This window comes from Chiloscyllium punctatum, chromosome 5 (genome assembly GCF_047496795.1).
Source record: "Chiloscyllium punctatum isolate Juve2018m chromosome 5, sChiPun1.3, whole genome shotgun sequence".
Taxonomy (NCBI): domain Eukaryota; kingdom Metazoa; phylum Chordata; class Chondrichthyes; order Orectolobiformes; family Hemiscylliidae; genus Chiloscyllium; species Chiloscyllium punctatum.
In genome coordinates this window covers 86,784,877-86,804,476 of record NC_092743.1, presented here as the reverse complement: position 1 = coordinate 86,804,476, position 19,600 = coordinate 86,784,877, and the positions used below count along the sequence as shown (strand labels likewise).

Below are 19,600 nucleotides of genomic sequence, written 5' to 3'. Positions count from 1 at the left end.
CAGCTTTACAAGAAATTGTTTAGGCTACTTTTGGAATGCTGTATTCAATTTTGGTCTCCCTGCTATAAGAAAGATGTTGTGAAATTTGAATGGGTTCAGAAAAGATGTTGCCAGGGTTAGAGGATTTTAGCTAAAAGAAGAGGCCAAATAGTCTCGAGCTATTTTCCCTGGAGCGTCAGGAATGGTGATGAAAGGCTTCTGCTTGAAATGTTGATTTTCTTGCTCCTCAGGTGCTGCCTGACATGCTTTGCTTTTCTAGCACCACACTCTCGACTCTGCTCTCCAGCATCTACATCTTCACTTTCTTACAACTGTATGCGTCTGTGTTGGTATACTGAAACATCTTGGCTAGAGATGCGACTAATTCTGGAGGACGATATTCTTCTACAATCTTACTGGAATCTTATCAGGACTGGTACCTTCAGACATTCTTTGATATTGTGTGGAGTGAATTAAGTTGGCTAAAGACTGGTGTCTGAAATGTTGAAAATCTCCGGAGGAGACCAAGATCTATCATCCATTCGCGTTACTGCTGAAGATAGTTGCAAACGTTTCAGCCTTGTCTTTTACGCTGATGATGTCAACAAAAGGTAGGCTCTATCTGTGTCGAAGAAGAATGGACCATATTTGGATCCATGGCTATTTTCTAAAATGATATGGGAGTGGAAAGATCATGTATTGACAGAGATACCTTGGCTATAAAATGGCAGATGAGATGGAACCAAGCTGAGGTTGTCCTACTGAGCTGGATTGTGAATGAGAGACATTGACTAAGATGGCTTGGTCAATACTGGAAAGAAGTTGAGGAGAGATAATATACCTCAATCACAATCACACAAAATGCCATTCATGACTTTGGTTAAGCTTAGGTCAGTGCCTTGAAAAGCCAATAACTTCATTGCTGAAAATGAAACAGGAAGTAGTTGTTAATTAACAAATCTAGAGACTTTAGGGAAGAATTCAGCTTTAAAAATGACAAGGACAATACCTTAAGAGGTGACACTATTGACAAAGTAATCTTTCTGTATTATTGCAATTTTCTTGTTTCCAGATGAACTGTTATTACACTCCAGAGGTCTTTGCATGATTATGTTCCTATTACAAATTTTATTGGATCATTTATCTTCTATTATATTGTATGTTCATGCTAGCTTGCACTACTTAAAGCAAGCATTTACTCTTAAATGGGGAGGTGCATTTTGGCTAAGCAGGTCAGCAATTAATTGCACCAGTGACTATGATCTTGGAATGGCACACATGGCTGGTAGCATCTTCCTCAGTATACCTCTCATTCACACAATCCAGCTCAGTAGGACACCCTCAGCATGGTTCCACTCTCATAACCAAGGCATCTCTGCCAATGCATCATCTTTCTGCTACCATATGTAGTTGGGATTCTGCCTCATTAAGAGCTGGTCAGGTGGCCTGGACAGATGGATCTTGAGTCCGTTCTAGAACCGGCTGTGGAGGTGTGAGCATTCTCAATAAAATGTCCCTGTTCAGATTTACCATTTGTGGACCTGGTGTCTATTTCCTGGTTCCAAAGGAAGCACTAACACAATAAGCAGGCTGCAATCTTTTTGGCTACAAAGTGGTGGCAAAACGTTAGTAGCATAATTCTCTCAATTACAGCTTTGTGATCTGAAATACAAATACAAGAAGTGACATATCAGACTTGAAACATCAACATTTTTCTCTCTCCACTGATGCTGCCAAACCCGCTGAGATATTTTTGTCGGCACTTTTTGTTTTCATTTCAGATCTATATTGTCCATAGTATTTTGCTTTTACTTGAGATCTGGAACCCCGGCGTTGTATTTAACAGTTCAGATATCAAGAGTGTAGGAGCATTCTTAAGTGAGAGATCAGGAAGGCAAAAACAGGATATGAGATAGTCTTGTCAAAAGGGTTAAGGATAATCCAAAGAGATCCTACATGCCCATTAAGAGCAAGAGAGCAACTAGAGAGAGAGAGAGAGAGAGAGAGAGTGCCCCTTAAAACCTAAGAGGTTATCTTTGTGTTGAACCTCAGGAGATGGGAGAGATATTAAATGGATATTTCTCGTTAGTTTTTGCTATGGAGGAAGAAATGAAGGTTAGAGAGCTCAGGGAAATATATATTAATGTTTTAGAAACAGTTCACATTACAGAAGAGGAAGTGTAGGAGGCCATAAAAGTACAAAGGTGAATAAATATTCAGGATCTAATCCAGTGTACCTCAGTTCGTTGTGAGAAGTTAGGCAATTTCAGGGCTTCTTGCAAAAATATTTGTATCATTTATAACTGCAGGTGAGGTACAAGATGACTGGAGAGTGGCTAATGTTGTGCCTCTGCTTAAGAAAGTATGGAAGGAGAAGCTGGTAACTACAGACCCATGTGTCTGACTTTGGTGGTGGGTAAGATGTTAAAGTGAATCTGAAACTTAGGATTTATATGCATTTGGAGAGGCAAGGAATAATTAGGAATAGTCAGGGTGCTTTTGTGTGAGGTAGATCGTGCCTCAAAAAGATTAATGAGGGCAGAATGGTTGACACTATTTCTTTGGACTTCAGGAAAGTCATTGACAAAATTCCACATGGTTGACTAATTAGTAAAGTTAGATCATATGGGATTTAGGGTGAGCTTACCAGTTGGAAACAAAATTGGCTTAATCACAGGAGACAGAGAGTGATGGTGGAGGTTTGTTGTTTGGACTGGAAGTCTGGTGATTTGTGACCAGTGGTATTCCACAGGGATCAGTGCTAGGTCCACTTTTGCTTGTCATTTATATAAATGATTTTGATGAGAATATAGAAGGCATGGTTCGTAAATTTGTGAATGATACCAAAATTGGTGGTATCGTGGACAATGAGAGTGGCAAATGGAGGTTAATTTGGATAAGTGCAAGATATTGAACTTTAACCAAACAAACAAGGGCAGGACTTATACAATTAAAAGTAGGGCTTAGTAGTGTTGTAGAACAGAGAGACCTAAGGGTTCGGGAATGTAATTCATTGATGTTTGTGTCACATACAGATAGGAGACAGGACTGCAGATGCTGAAGATCAGAGTCAAAGAGTATGGGGCTGAAAAAGCACAGCCGGAGAGTCAATGTTTTGAGCATAAGCTCTTCAACAGGAATGAGGGACCAGCTGTGCTTTTCCAACACCACACTCTTCGACTCACATACAGATAGAGTGGTGAAGAAGGTGTTTAGCATGCTTGCCTTCATTGCTCAGATTTTTGAATATAAAAGTTGGGATGTCATGCTGCATTGGACCAGACGTTGGTGAAGCCTCTTTTGGAATACAACGTTAAGTTCTGGTCGCCTCGTTACAGGAAGAATATTATTAAGCTGGAAAGGGTTCAGAAGAAAATTACCAGGATGTTGCCAGAATAGAAGGTTTGAGTAAAAGGAGAAGCTGGGACTTTTTTCACTGGGACGTAAGAGGTTGAGGGGTGAACTTTGAGGTTTATAAAATCACAAGGGATATAGATAAGATGAATGGCAGGTATCTTCTCTAAGGTAGGAGTTTTCAGGATTAGAGGGCATATTTTTAAGGTGAAAGAAGAACAATTTAAAAATGACAGACAGAGAGTGGTTCATGTGTAGAATGAACTTCCAGAGGAAGTGTTGGATACTGGTACCGTTACAACTCTGGTTGTGGGTATGTTCGCTGAGCTGGGAAGTTGATTTGCAAACGTTTCATTCCCTGTCTAAGTGATATCTTCAGTGCTTTGGAGCCTCCTGTGAGGTACTGCTATACGGTATCTTATGGAATTTATTTGGTTCTGTTTCTGCTCCTTCCAGTTGCCAGTTCTGGTTGTTCATTGTAGTGGCCGGTATATTGGGTCATGTACAACCGCAATATGACGTCCCAACTTCTATATTCAAAAATCTGAGTAATGAAGGCAGCCAGAGAATTTCTTCAAGCATGGCACTCATCCACAGACTCCATCAGCAGCAAGCTGTCCACTGTTTAACTTGTCCCATTATTGTTGTGTTGTCCCAGTCGAATTTGTGGTCCTTGTCATGTATGTGTGTAGCTGTTAGGGACAGCTGGCCATGGTGTTTAGAGGGTAGTTGGTGATCATGGATGCGGATTGCTGGTCGTCTGCATGTTTGTGCTGTATTGTGCCTCATGCAGTCTTTGCATGGAACCTTATAAATTATGTTTATCTTGCACATGATGGGTATAGGGTCCTTTGTTCTGGTGAGTTGTTATCTGAGCGTGCTTGTTGATTTATGGGCTGTCATGAATCCGAGTGGCCAGAGAAGTCTGGCTGTCAGTTCGAAGATGTTTTTTATATCAGGTAGAGTGGCTAGTGAGTTAGGTTATGGCGTGTCCTCATCACGTTGTTTGTCTGTTAGGCATCTGCGGATGAAGTTGCGGGGCTATCCATTCTTGGTGAAGGCTCTGTAGAGGTGGTTTCTTTTCAAAGGTTGGGAATGCTGCAGTGTGTTGTGGCCCTTTTAAACAGGGTCCTAATGCAGCTTCTCTTGGGTGTGTTTGGGTGGTTGCTGTTGTAGTTCAGGATCTGGCTTTCCTGTACACTTTTGTACTGCATTCACCATTCTGTGTTCTTTCTACTGTCACATCCAGGAATGAGAGTTGATTGTTCATTTCCTCCTCTCTCCTAAATCTGATCCCTGTGAGCACGGTGTTGATAATCCGGTATGTGTTCTCGATTTCTGTTCTCATAACAATTACAAGAGTGTCATCGACATATCTGATCCAGAGTTCGGGTCGGATTTGTGGGAGGACTGTTTGTTCCAGTCTTTGTATCACTGCTTCTGCTATGGGCACTCGGATTCATGACAGCCCATAAACTGACAGGCACACTGAGAAACAACTCATCAGAACAAAAGACCCTATACCCATCATGTGCAAGACAAACATAATTTGCAGGATTCCATGCAAAGCCTGTGCGAGGCACTATATAGGACAAACATGTAGACAACTAGCAATCCGCATTCACGAACACCAACTAGCCACTAGACACCATGGCCAGCTCTCCTTGGAACTACACACACAGATGACAAGGACCATGCATTCGACTGGGACAACACAACAATCATAGGGCAAACTAAACAGCGGACAGCCAGAGAATTTATAGAGGCATGACACTCATCCACGGACTCCATCAACAAGCACATAGACCTAGACCCAAGATACCGGCGCTACAAGGAACTGGCAACTGGAAGCAGCAGGAACAGAACCAGATAAATTCCAGAAGACACAGTACAGCAGCATTTTACAGGAGGCTCAAAAACACTGAAGATGTCACCTAGACAGGGGACAAAACATATGTCAATCAACTTACCAGCTCAGTGACCATACCCACAACCATGGCAACCAGCACCCTAGCTACAAAGGTTTACGCAAACCTTGAACTGTTACAATGTTTAAAGGATATTTGGATAAGTACATGAATAAGAAATGTTTGGAGGGATATGAGCCAAGCAGCTGGGATTATTTTTTGTTTGGGATTATGGTTGATTCGGACTCATTGGTCCTAAGAGTCTTACAGTGCAGAAACAGACACAATATGAGAAATTCGTAGTTCTCCACATACATTGCTGTGTGCTTTCTTCACAATTTTTCCCTGGAGCCTCTTGCCTATCATTATTAGCTGATGCTCATCCATGTCCAATTCCATTTGCTATTTTCCTCCCTCATCCACTTAATTATCAAAAAAAACCATGATAAGCAGTATGGGGAAGGAGTGTTCTGCATTTTCCGTGATTTATAATTTTCATGAACTGCACAGAATATTTCTGATAATTATGTAAAGAAATGTCAATGACCTGACCTACCTGTATAAGGCAGATTGATAGTATTCAAAAGGAATTGGGATAGTGAAATAGGCAGGAAAGAATGCCAGCTAGAATTGAATGTGGATAAACATAATCTAATCTGAATCAATTGAGCAGCTGAGCAAAGAAATGACAGATGGATCTATATTGATAAATGTAAGGTGATGCACATTAACTCAACAAACTCACAATGAGGGCACATAAGCATATGTCCTATTTTTCAGTGGGTTGTAGGATTTGATAAAGCATGAAACTGAATGCAGATACACAGTTTGATGCCTCCCATGAAATGGGTCAATCTGTCTTAAACCGCTAACTAGTGATTTCTGTAAACTAGGTATGTGGAATACAGAGATTTCAACAGAAAACAAAATCCCACACACTTAAGTCCATCGTTCCACTTTATCAAGTGACCTCAATTTGCTTGTACACTGCTCTCACAGGACACATGAACCTAAATAGGGATCCAATTAACTCAATGTGTTTTCATGACGTTCAGTGCTATCACTGCTATTTCCTTAACCTGACCACAAGTATTTGGAGGTGACCATTTCCAAAACTTTGAAAAGCAAATGTCATCTGCTTAAGTTTAAAGATTGTTTAAACTGATTTAGGAGCAGCCTTGATGTCAGTTGATCTTGGCTTTTGGCAAGTGACTAGGTTTAAAGTTCCTGTAGCAGCTGGACAGCATTCGTAAATCTTGTGGAGATCCTGAGCAATTTCATTCTGGCTTAAGGATGAGAAGCAGCAACAAAGGTGAACGGAGCAAGTGGACTTACAGCTGCACAGAGTCAATTGTAGCTAGAATGAGATGAATTCACATTTGTTTTTCCACACTCTAGCTGAAGATGATACACATGCACAGCAGAGAGAAAGCAGTGCAGAAATAGACTGTACTTGTTCAGCTTGGGATAAAGCTGGATTTATGGTGTACGGAGGGGGGGTCCCCATGCAGTGCTGCCCAAAAAAAAAGAGATGGGGGAGAGCCCACCGCTGCTTTGGCAGCTACCTCTGCGGCAGCTACCTCTGCAGCCACTCCATAGCCACCAGGCCACTAATTGATTCAAAGGAGAGACATCAATCTCTAGCTGGGCAGCAGGTCAGTTAGTCAGCAATGAAGTGGAAATCCTTGATGTGGAGGGGTCCTAAAAGGGAATTAGCCTTCCACTTGCTTATAAGCAACCCACACAGTGAAACTTGGTCAAATTGCAACAAGAGCAGGGGTGGGCAGGTGTGTCGATGGAAGGTATGGAGTGTGTATGTGCCAATTTACCAACTTGCCCTGATGGAGCTTTAAAAGTCCAGGCTGTGTGCCACACTGCCACCACTGTTGCAGTTAGTCATTACACCGCTATGCCTAATTTTTCAGGGTCTTTCCTCAGCTTGAAAAGGGGATTTCAGCAACAACAGCTAATTACACTTCATTTGGAAAGTAAACACTTGCCTGGTGCAGTCGTTGCTATGGTAATATACTTCCAACATGTTCCCTGTATGCAACCTTGAAATGGCAGAATGAGGCTCTTTATTGAGGTTAAAGGAGAAGTGGTGATGGAGATTTAGGTTTGTCATCCCACCATGGCAGCTGGAGCCATGGTGGGATTAAGACTGATTAGTAAATCTGAAATATAAGATGAGACTCAGTAATGGTGAACACAAAACTATCATTGATAGTTATTTTTTAAAAATCTGGTTGATTAATGCCCTTTTTGGGAAGGCAATCTGTTATGCTTGTCTACTATGTTTAAGGGCAAGGGTGAGAGCAGATATGCAAGAATTTTTTATTGAATCTCAGAGGGCTTTCTATCAATTTTTTTCTCAATTATATAGAGTTTTAATCAAATGAATAATTATGGACTTACTCCACTGACAAGGACTATCAATGTTAAACTGTCAACAAGATGGTAGGAAAAAATCTTTTATGCAGCTTTGTTAAAAACACACAAGGAGCTTTACCTCACTGAGTAGCTGTGACAGAGGACAACATATCTTTTAAGGAAGGCACAAGTACAAACTTTAAACAAAAAAAACCTGTACATTATAATGAAAGCAAGGCAATGGGATTGGTTCGAGATTAGCTATTGAAAAGGCAGCATCGATGTAATCCATGAATGGCCTCCTATTCTGTTAATATTGGTAGTTCATAGGAAGTTCTTTAAAACTGTAGCTTTCAACAAGATCGAACTCAAAATAATTTTCTTCCCCAAGTGTAGCAAGATTATGAATAGATACATCCAATGTAGTGATCCCCTGATTAATTAAAATTTAGTTCAGGATAGAATTAATACATAATAGAATAGCTTTAGATAAGGGTGATCAAAAAGTTTGTAGAAAAATATAGTTATAGCTTTTTGTCTCCCCAGATGCTGTCAGACTCTAGCAGACTGAATTTCTCTAGCATTTTCTGTTTTTATTTCAGATTTCTAGCATCCACAGTATTTTGCTTTCATTGTAGTTACAGTCTCATTCTGTCAATTTGATGTGATTGATCATGCTTCCCTCCTTCAAAGTCTATAAGCCAGCTGGATGGAACTGCACTCACCTTATCTTTTATTATGAAGAAGGTAACTGGACTCAAAACATTTGCTTTGCTTTCTCTCCACAGATAGTGGCAGGCCTGCTGAGTTTCTTCAACAATTTCTATTTTCTGTTTGTTACAGATCTCCAGAATCAGAAGGTTTTTGTTTTACCTTGTCTTTTATCAATATTATTATTTTTGTCCTATTTATCTAATGATAATCAGAATATCACTCACCATGGATTCTCTTCCCCAGGATCAATCCTTGGCTCCCTCCTACTTCTCGACTCCATGTTGTTACTCAGCAATGTCCAACTTTAGTTAGTTTTCACCATGTAAAATAATGATATCCAGTGTCACCTCACCAACAGCTCTCTCACCCCACTGTAACTAAATTAGCAGACTGTTAATCTGACATTCGGTATAGGATGAGCAAAACATTTCTGAAAAAGCAGTTAACCATGAAGGAGATGGAAGCAGTTGACTTTGATTCCAACTCCAAGCTCTGTTCCCTAGCTACCAACTCCATCACTCTCCCTGGCAGCTGTTTTAGGCTAAACCATACTTTTATTTGACTTCAAGGGGAGCTTCTCATTACATACCTGTGCCAGCATTTAGATAAATAATTTCACCTCTGAAACAAGGGCTTACCTACCTCCCTGGCCATCTGATCATTTGCTGCTGAGACCTCCCACTTTGCCTTGGTTACTTCTAGGCCTGACTATTTCAACACATTTCTGACATTACTTTTCTCTAGTGCTTGCAATGCATTTTGTGTGGCTAGTGGTGTTGATCCACACTGTGATTTGAGTCCAAGCTGGACAGATCTGAAGGGATACCCTTGTAGTCACCTGGAAAAAGGATGAAGCTTATTTTTGTCACCCCTGTCTAGCAGCAGTATTTGGAGGGCTCCATTAGTGAACCTCAAAGCTACCTTAAGCTTCTTCACAGGTGTTTCCAGGCTTCTGAGAAGGGAGCACCACAGGCTGAGGGGAAATCTATTGCTTGCAGGCATCTGCAGCAGTGTTCAGCTGGACTTTAAACATGACATCAGAGCCTTGGAGCTTGGAAGATTCCACTAGTGGCAAAAGCATTTTGCTTGCATAAATAATGAGCTGAGAAACATGAGATCACATAAGAAAACCGGCCCTGTGCATGGGCAGACATGATCCCATCCTCCATGCAATGTGCCATAATGTCAAAATAGACCTTCCATCCACTGCATTGTGAATAGCCTTCTTGAATATAAATTTCCCAGATTCCATCTTGACTCACAAGTTTCCGTCAGCTTAAGCTAAAGGTAAAGTTGCTTTCATTCCTCCTCGTCTGCACTGGAAACACAGAATTGTTCAGGCACAGACTGAGTCCATTCAGCCCATAGTGCATGTTCTGATACTATTACCTAGTGCCAATCTCCTTCCTTTCCCCATATCCCTCCACACGACTTTTATCCAAATAATTATCCAATGTTTTCCTGAAGGCCACAATTGACCCTGCCTCCACCACGTTTCCAGGTAGTGCATTCTTTTCAGTAACAACTCGCTGAGTGATTTTTTTCTTCTCAACAGCACCTTTGTTTAATTTGCACATCAGGTTAAATTTATGGCCTCTCATTCTTGTTCCTTTTATGAATTTGAATAGCTTAACCGATATAACTCTACCCAGCCCACTCATGATTTGAAAGCCACTATCGAATCTCTTCTCAGCCACCTTCTCACCAAGGAGAATAGACCCGAACTCCTTTAATCTAATCTCATCATTGAAGTTTTTCATTCTTGTTAACCACTTCTGCTCTCTCCCCAATGCATTCACAACTTTGGACGACACACATCTTCATTTGGAACACTGGTATGTCTGCTAAAGGAGGTTTCCAAGTCTCTGCTTGGGCACTGTGACCTCAGGACCATTTTGACTACTGGCCTGGAAAGTATTAATAAAAGCTGGTGAGAAGCAGGAAATCCTGCCACAATATTTTGGTTTTAATATGTTCAGGCCATTACTTTGAAAGATGCAATTTACTGTGATTGCTAACTCTCCAAGTAGACTGACACAGAACAATTGAAATGAATTTGTAAAATATTAATGTGTTTTGAAGACAGGATACTGTCTAAATGATCATTTACATGACTTGCATTAAATGACAGCAGATATAACAGTCAATGTTTTTACACAGCAGGTGGTTCACATGTGGAATGAACTTCCTGAGAAAGTGGTGGATGTGGGTACAATTACAACATTTAAAAGATATTTGGATAGATACGTGAATAGGAAAGTTTTGGAGGGATATCGACAAGGAGCAGGCAGGTGGGACAAGTTTAGCTTGGGGATTATGTTTGGCATGAATGGTTGAACTGAAGGGTCTGTTTCTGTGCTGTATGACTCTATGATTGTATAAAACTACAATCATACAAATATATAAAACATAAATCAAATAATTGCATGGCACTGGCGTCTCATAACTCAAAGGTGTAATTTCCACTCAAGGCAAGAGGATAATTGTTGAATATAAAAATAAGAAACAGGAGTAGGCTATTCAGCCTCTTGAGCCTGCTCCACCATTCAATGAATCATGGTTGGTCAGCTAACTGCTATTTTACCATGCTATTCATACATCCCTTGATCTCCTTAGTTATTGGAAATCTATCGATCTCTGGTTTAAACATATCTAATTATAGATTTTCCATAACTCTGTGTGGGTAGAGAATTGCAAAAATTCACCACCCTCTGAGTAAAGAAATACCTCTGCATCTCAGTCCTAAATAGCTTGCCCTTTATTCTGAAACTATGTCACCTGGTCCTAGACCCTAGCCAGTAGATACATTCACTCTACATCTAGAGTCTTAGAGTCATAGAGATGTACAGCATGGAAACATACCCTTTGGTCCAACCTGTCAATGCCGACCAGATATCTCAACCCAATTTGGCCCCACCTGCCAGCACCCGGCCCATATCCCTCTAAACCCTTCCTATTCATATACCCATCCAAATGCCTCTTAAATGTTGCAATTGTACCAGCCTCCTCTGGCAGCTCATTCCATACACGCACCATCATCTGCGTGAAAACGTTGCCCTTTAGGTCTCTTTTATATCTTTCCCCTCTCACCCTAAACCTATGCCCTCTAGTTCTGGACTCCCTGACCCCAGGGAAAAGACTTTGTCTATTTATCCTATGCATGCCCCTCATAATTTTGTAAACCTATATAAGGTCACCCCTCAGCCTTCAATGCTCCAGGGAAAACAGCCCCAGCCTGTTCAGCCTCTCCCTATAGCTCAAATCCTCCGACCCTGGCAACATCCTTGTAAATCTTTTCTGAACCCTTTCAAATTTCACAACCTCTTTCCGATAGGAAGGAGACCAGAATTGCACGCAATATTCCAACAGTGGCCTAACCAATTGTCTTGTACAGCCGCAACATGACCTCCCAACTCCTGTAATCAATTCTCTGACCAATAAAAGAAAGCATATCAAACACCTTCTTCACTATCCTACCTACCTGCGACTCCACTTTCAAGGAGCTATGAACCTGCACTCCAAGGTCTCTTTGTTCAGCAACACTCCCTAGGACCTTACCATTAAGTGTATAAGTCCTGCTAAGATTTGCTTTCCCAAAATGCAGCACCTCACATTTATCTGAATTAAACATCATCTGCCACTTCTCAGCCCATTGGCCCATCTGGTCCAGATCCTGTTGTAATCTGAGGTAACCCTCTTCGCTGTCCACTACACCTCTAATTTTGGTGTCATCTGCAAACTTACTAACTGTACCTCTTATGCTCGCATCCAAATCATTGATGTAAATGACAAAAGTTAGAGGACCCAGCACCGATCCTTGTGGCACTCCACTGGTCACAGGTCTCCAGTCTGAAAAACAACCCTCCACCACCACCCTCTGTCTTCTACCTTTGAGCCAGTTCTGTATCCAAATGGCTAGTTCACCCTGTATTCCATGAGATCTAACCTTGCTAATCAGTCTCCCATGGGGAACCTTGTCGAACGCCTACTGAAGCCCACATAGATCACATGTACTGCTCTGCCCGCATCAATCTTCTTTGTTACTTCTTCAAAAAATTCAATCAAGTTTGTGAGACATGATTTCCCACGCACAAAGCCATGTTGACTATCCCTAATCAGTCCTTGCCTTTGCAAATACATGTACATCCTGTCCCTCAGGATTCCCTCCAACAACTTGCCCACCACTGAGGTCAGGCTCACTGGTCTGTAGTTCCCTGGCTTGTCTTTACCGTCCTTCTTAAACAGTGGTACCACGTTTGCCAACCTCCAGTCTTCCGGCACCTCACCTGTAACTATCGATGACACAAATATCTCAGCAAGAGGCCCAGCAATCACTTCTCTAGCTTCCCACAGAGTTCTCGGGTACACCTGATCAGGTCCTGGGGATTTATCCACCTTTACCCATTTCAAGACATCCAGCACTTCCTCCTCTGTAATCTGGACATTTTGCAAGATGTCACCATCTATTTCCCTACAGTCTATATCTTCCATATCCTTTTCCACAGTAAATACTGATGCAAAATTGGGCGACGCGGTGGTACAGTGGTTAGCACTGCTGCCTCACAGCTCCAGAGACCCGGGTTCAATTCCTGACTCAGGCGACTGACTGTGTGGAGTTTGCACATTCTCCCCGTGTCTGCGTGGGTTTCCTCTGGGTGCTCCGGTTTCCTCCCACAGTCCAAAGTGAATTGGCCTTGCTAAATTGCCTATAGTGTTGGGGGGGTAAATGTAGGGGAATGGGTGGGTTGCGCTTCGGCGGGTCGGTGTGGACTTGTTGGGCTGAAGGGCCTGTTTCCACACTGTAAGTAATCTAATCTAAAAAAAAAACGCATTTAGTTTCTCCCCCATTTTCTGTGGCTCCACACAAAGGTTGCCTTGCTGATCTTTGAGGGGCCCTATTCTCTCCCTAGTTACCCTTTTGTCCTTAATATATTTGTAAAACCCCTTTGGACTCTCCTTAATTCTATTTGCCAAAGCTATCTCATGTCCCCGTTTTGCCCTCCTAATTTCTCTCTTAAGTATACTCCTACTTCCTTTATACTCTACTAAGGATTCACTCGATCTATCCTGTCTATACCTGACATATGCTTCCTTCTTCTTAACCAAGCCCTCAATTTCTTAAGTAGTCCAATATTCCCTATACCTACCAGCCTTCCCTTTCACCCTGACAGAAATATACTTTCTCTGGATTCTTGTTATCTCATTTCTGAAGGCTTCCCATTTTCCAGCTGTCCATTTACCTGTGAACATCTGCCTCCAATCAGCTTTTGAAAGTTCTTGCCTAATACCGTCAAAATCGGCCTTTCTCCAATTTAGAACTTCAACTTTTAGATCTGGTCTATTCTTTTCCATCACTATTTTAAAACGAATCGAATTATGGTTGCTGGCCCCAAAGTGCTCCCCCACTGACACCTCAGTCACCTGCCCTACCTTATTTCCCAAGAATAGGTCAAGTTTTGCACCTTATCTAGTAGGTACATCCACATACTGAATCAGAAAGTTGTCTTGTACACACTTAAGAAGTTCCTCTCCATCTAAACCTTTAACACTATGGCAGTCCCAGTCGATGTTTGGAAAGTTAAAATCCCCTACCATAACTACCGTATTATTCTTACAGATAGCTGAGATCTCCTTACAAGTTTGTTTCTCAATTCCCCTCTGACTATTGGGGGGTCTATCATACAATCCCAATAAGGTGATCATCCCTTTCTTATTTCTCAGTTCCACCCAAATAACTTCCCTGAATGTATTTCTGGGAATATCTTCCCTCAGCACGGCTGCAATGCTGTCCCTTATCAAAAATGCCACTCCCCCTCCTCTCTTGCCTCCCTTTCTATCCTTCCTGTAGCATTTGTATCCTGGAACATTTAGCTGCCAGTCCTGCCCATCCTTGAGCCATGTTTCTGTAATTGCTGCAATATCCCAGACCCATGTTCCTAACCATGCCCTGAGTTCATCTGCCTTCCCTGTTATGCCCCTTGCATTGAAATAAATGCAGTTTAATTTATTAGTCCTACCTTGTCCCTGCTTGGCCTGACTGTTTGACTTGCTTCTGTTCTCAGCTGTATCCATTTCAGATCGATCTCTTTCCTCACTATCCCCCTGGGTCCCACCCCCCCCCCCCCCCCCCCCCCCCCCCCCCACCTTACAAGTTTAAATCCTCCCAAGCAGTTCTAGCAAATTTCCCTGCCAGTATATTAGTCCCCTTCCAATTTAGGTGCAATCTGTCCTTCTTGTACATGTAATTTCTACCCCAAAAGAGATTCCAATGATCCAAAAAAATGTGAATCCTTCTCCCATACACCAGCTCCTCAGTCATGCATTCATCTGCTCTATCCTCCTATTCCTGCCCTCAGCTCGTAGCACTGGGAGTAATCCAGATATTACTACCCTTGAGGACCTCCTTTTTAAATTTCTACCTAACTCTCTGTAATCTCCCTTCAGATCATACCCTTTTCCCTTCCTATGCCATTGGTTCCAATGTGGACAATGACCTCCTGCTGGCCCCTCTCCCCCGTGAGAACATTTTTTTAGATTAGATTAGATTACTTACAGTGTGGAAACAGGCCCTTTGGCCCAACAAGTCCACACCGCCCCGCCGAAGCGCAACCCACCCATACCCTCACATCCACCCCTTACCTAACACTACGGGCAATTTAGCATGGCCAATTCACCTGACCTGCACATCTTTGGAATGTGGGAGGAAACCCACGCAGACACGGGGAGAATGTGCAAACTCCACACAGAGAGTCGCCTGAGGCAGGAATTGAACCCGGGTCTCTGGCGCTGTGAGGCAGCAGTGCTAACCACTGTGCCACCGTGCCGCCAACATTCTGCACCCTCTCTGAGACATCCTTGATCCTGGCACCAGGGAAACAACACACCATTCTGCTTTTTCTCTGCTGGCCACAGAAACGTCTGTCTGTACCTCGGACTACAGAATCCCCTAACACAATTGATTTCTTGGAAGCCGATATACCCCTCATTGCATTAGAGCCAGTCTCAATACCAGAAACTTGGCTGTTCTTGCTATGTTCCCCTAAGAATCCATCACCCCCTACACTTTCCAAAACAGCATACCTGTTTGAAATGGGTATATCCACAAAAGACTCCTGGTCTAGCTGCCTACCTCTCTTACCCTTCCTGGAGTTAACCCATCTATGTGACTGTATCTGAGACTTTTCCCCCCTTCCTATAACTGCCATCCATCACATACTGTTGCTGTTGCAAATTCCTCTTCGCTTCTATCTGTGTCTCCAACTGATCCACTCGATCTGACAAGATTCACGTCTAACAGTATTTATGGCAGGTACAATCCGCAGTAACTCTTAAACTCTCTTTAAACTCCCACATCTGACAAGAAGTACATATCACTGCAAAGGCCATTTTTTGCTCCTTCACGATCTACAGACCCAGAAAATAACATCATCTTATTCCTCTACAAACACTGCCCCAGGTTAAATTAATAACTATGGCTTATATTTTAAGTTTAATCAAGAGACTTATCTCCAAAAACATAATAATCAAGAAAGAACCCACTCTACTCACTAATACAGCCTTTCTCTTGGACAGACTTAAAACAACAATTAACTTATCTGATTCTGTGCTGTGAACTTCACCAACAGTCCCTCCAAGATTAGTTGTGAATTTCACTGTTGTTAATTTTCCCAGATGCACTCCGATGTCCAGCAATACACAAATTCAAACAGCAAAGGCGGTAACTGTGCAAGTTCTCTCTCTCTCTCTCTCTCTCTCTATCTCCCTCCTGCACTGTCCTCACCATGCACTTCCTTTGCCTGCTCTTCTCCCTTTTAAAACTGCTGTTGTTTTGACTGTTTTTTTCCATCTACTTTGTCCATTACTTTGTGAACTGGATTTGTTACAGGTGATGTTTATAACTGGTGTGGCTATCATCAGTTGTAAGATTAATACAAATTCTGGATTAGTGGTGCTGGAAGAGCACAGCAGTTCAGGCAGCATCCAAGTAGCTTCGAAATCGACATTTCGGGCAAAAGCCCTTCATCAGGAATAAAGCTTTATTCCTGATAAAGGCTTTTGCCCGAAATTTCGATTTCGAAGCTATTTGGATGCTGCCTGAACTGCTGTGCTCTTCCAGCACCACTAATCGAGAATCTGGTTTCCAGCATCTGCAGTCATTGTTTTTACCTGATTAATACAAATTGCCCAGTTCATATAATGGTGGATATTATATTTGACTAAATAGTTACACTACTTAGAACAAGGACTTGCATGCATCTTGTTGTGTCAACAGTTCACCATAATCATTTTGAGTGGGCGACAGACTTTTCTTTGTTGCGTTCCAACTATTTTTCTTCTGTCAGTATTGCCCTCATTTCTGATCTTAGGGAACTGTGTGCAAAATGCTTCTCAAGAGTTAGCTGTTACGTGCTGCTGCTGTTTGATTGACATCCCTGTCCAGTTCCTAATATTGTCCAGCTATCATCACCTCCACCAGTCCCTGCCTTAAGCACTTTAAAATTAATCACATTGCCCTGCTTTCTGCCATAGTGTGTAGCTTCCTTATTTTCAAATTACCTATGGTTCCCCAGAAGATACAAGTCTCTGCTGCAGCTATTCCCTGTGGAAAAGCATCCTATGCTTGAACAACTCATTGCATGAAGAAATATCTTCTCAGTAACAACTTGAAATTGCTGATTTCTTGTCACAGATTTTCCAACTGTTGAAACAAAAAATCAACACCATTCATTCAATCTAAGCACTTCATAATTTTGAAAACCTGGATTAATTCTCTAAGTCTTCTCAGCTCGATGCTTTCCTTTTAATTATGGTTTATCACTCCCAGCATAATTCTGGTAAATTCATGCTGCACACTTCACCCACTCAGAGGGTTAGGAGTCTTTGAAATTCCCGACCGCAGAGGATGCTTACTCGTTCAGGATATTTAAGGCTAAGATAGTCAGATTTTGGACTCTAGGGAATCAAAAAGTCTGAAAATCAAGTAAAGGTGTGGGGATGTGGTTGAGCATTGACTGTGATCTTACTGAAACAGGCTCAAGGGGCTGCATTGACTCCTCCTGTTCCTCATTCTTATGTTCTTACTCTTAGAACACCCTCTCGATCATGTTTGCTCCAAACTCCAGCACTAACTGTGGCTGGATCATTGCTTGTACACCATTTCTCAGCATATTCAAGACTGAGATGCTTTTTGTTTTTTCTTAATCCCACTTTAAATAAATTATGCAGTTTTATCCCTAAATTACAATTCATTATCTTTCCATTGATATTCACATTCTATTCATTGGACAGGAGAGGGAGGGAGGAAGAGGAAGTGGGGGGGGTGGAGGGCGAGAGGCAGTAGGGGGAGAGGGATGGAGGAAGGGGAGAGGAGGGAGAGAGGGAAGGAGGAAGAGGAGAGGGAGGAAGGAAGAGGAAGTGGGGGGGAGGGAGAGAGGCAGGAGGGGGAGAGGGATGGAGGAAGAGGAGGTGTGGGAAAGAGAGGGAGAGGAGGGAGAGAGGGAAGGAGGAAGAGGAGGTGGGGGAGAGGGAAGGAGGAAGAGGAGAGGGAGGGAGAGGAGGCAGAGGAGGTAGAGAGGGAAGGAGGAAGAGGAGGTGGGGGAGAGAGGGAAGGAGGAAGGAGGAGGTGGGGAAGGAGAGGGAGGGAGGAAGAGGCGGTGGGGGAAGGAGAGGAAGGGAGGAAGAGGAGGTGGGGAAGGAGAGGGAGGGAGGAAGAGGAGGTGGGGGAAGGAGAAGGAGGGAGGAAGAGGAGGTGGGGGAGGGAGAGGAAGAGGAGGGAGAGAGGGAAGGAAGAAGAGGAGGTGGGGGAGTGGGAGAGGAGGGAAGGAGGAAGAGGAGGTGGGAAGAGAGAGAGGGATAAGAGGGAGAGAGGGAAGGAGGGAGAGGAGAGGGAGGAAGGAAGAGGACGTGGGGGGAGGGAGAGAGGCAGGAGTGGGAGAGGGATGGAAGAAGAGGTGGTGTGGGAGAGAGAGGGAGAGGAGGGAGAGAGGGAAGGAGGAAGAGGAGGTGGGGGAGAGAGAGAGAGGGACAAGAGGGAGAGAGGGAAGGAGGAAGAGGAGGTGGGGAGAGGGAAGGAGGAAGAGGAAGAGGAGAGGGAGGGAGAGGAGGGGGAGGGGGAGGGAGAGGAGGTAGAGAGGGAAGGAGGAAGAGGAGGTGGGGGAGAGAGGGAAGGAGGAAGGAGGAGGTGGGGAAGGAGAAGGAGGGAGGAAGAGGAGGTGGGGGAGGGTGAGGGAGAGAGGAGGGAGAGAGGGAAGGAGGAAGAGGAGGTGGGGAGAGAGAGAGAGAGGGACAAGAGGGAGAGAAGGAAGGAGGAAGAGGAGAGGGAGGGAGAGAGAGGAGGGGGAGGGAGGAGAGAGGAAAGGAGGAAGAGGAGGTGGGGAGGGAGAGACAGGAGGAAGACGAGGTGGGGAGAGAGAGAGGGACAAGAGGGGGAGAGGGAAGGAGGAAGAGGAGGTGGGGGAGGGAGAGGAGGTGGGGAAGGAGAGGGAGGGAGGAAGAGGAGGTGGGGAGGGAGAGGGAGAGGAGGGAGAGAGGGAAGGAGGAAGAGGAGGTGGGGAGAGGAGGGAGGGAATGAGGTAGAGGAGGTGGGACAGGGAGAGGGACAGGAGGGGGAGAGGGAGGGAGGAAGAGGAGGTGGGGGAGGGAGAGAGGGACAGCAGGGGGAGAGGAAGGAGGAAGAGGAGGTGGGGGAGACGGAGAGTGGGAGGGAGGAAGAGGAGGTGGGGCAGGGAGAGGAGGTGGGGAAGGAGAGGGAGGGAGGAAGAGGAGGTGGGGAGGGAGAGGAGGGAGAGAGGGAAGGACAAAGAGGAGGTGGGGAGAGGAAGAGGGAGAGGAGGGAGAGAGGGAAGGAGGAAGAGGAGGTGGGGAGAGGGAGGGAGGGAAGGAGGTAGAGGAGGTGGGACAGGGAGAGGTACAGGAGGGGGAGAGGGAGGGAGGAAGAGGAGGTGGGGAGGGAGAGGGAGAGGAGGGAGAGAGGGAAGGACAAAGAGGAGGTGGGGAGAGGAAGAGGGAGAGGAGGGAGAAAGGGAAGGAGGAAGAGGAGGTGAGGAGAGGGAGGGAGGGAAGGAGGTAGAGGAGGTGGGAGAGGGACAGGAGGGGGAGAGGGAGGGAGAAAGAGGAGGTGGGGGAGGAGAGAGGGACAGCAGGGGAGAGGGAAGGAGGAAGAGGAGGTGGGGGAGACGGAGAGTGGGAGGGAGGAAGAGGAGGTGGGGCAGGGAGAGGGACAGGAGGGGAGAGGGAGGGATGGAGGAAGAGGAGGTGGAGGAGGGAGAGAGAGAGGG

General features: G+C 44.1%; 1 protein-coding gene across 10 annotated transcripts in view; it reads left to right on the top strand.

Annotated features, from left to right (window-relative positions):
• The window catches only part of LOC140477201 (coiled-coil domain-containing protein 102A-like), a 570,837-nt gene that overhangs the window by 458,428 nt on the left and 92,809 nt on the right, over positions 1 to 19,600 (top strand). The gene's annotated exons all lie outside the window — the stretch shown is intronic.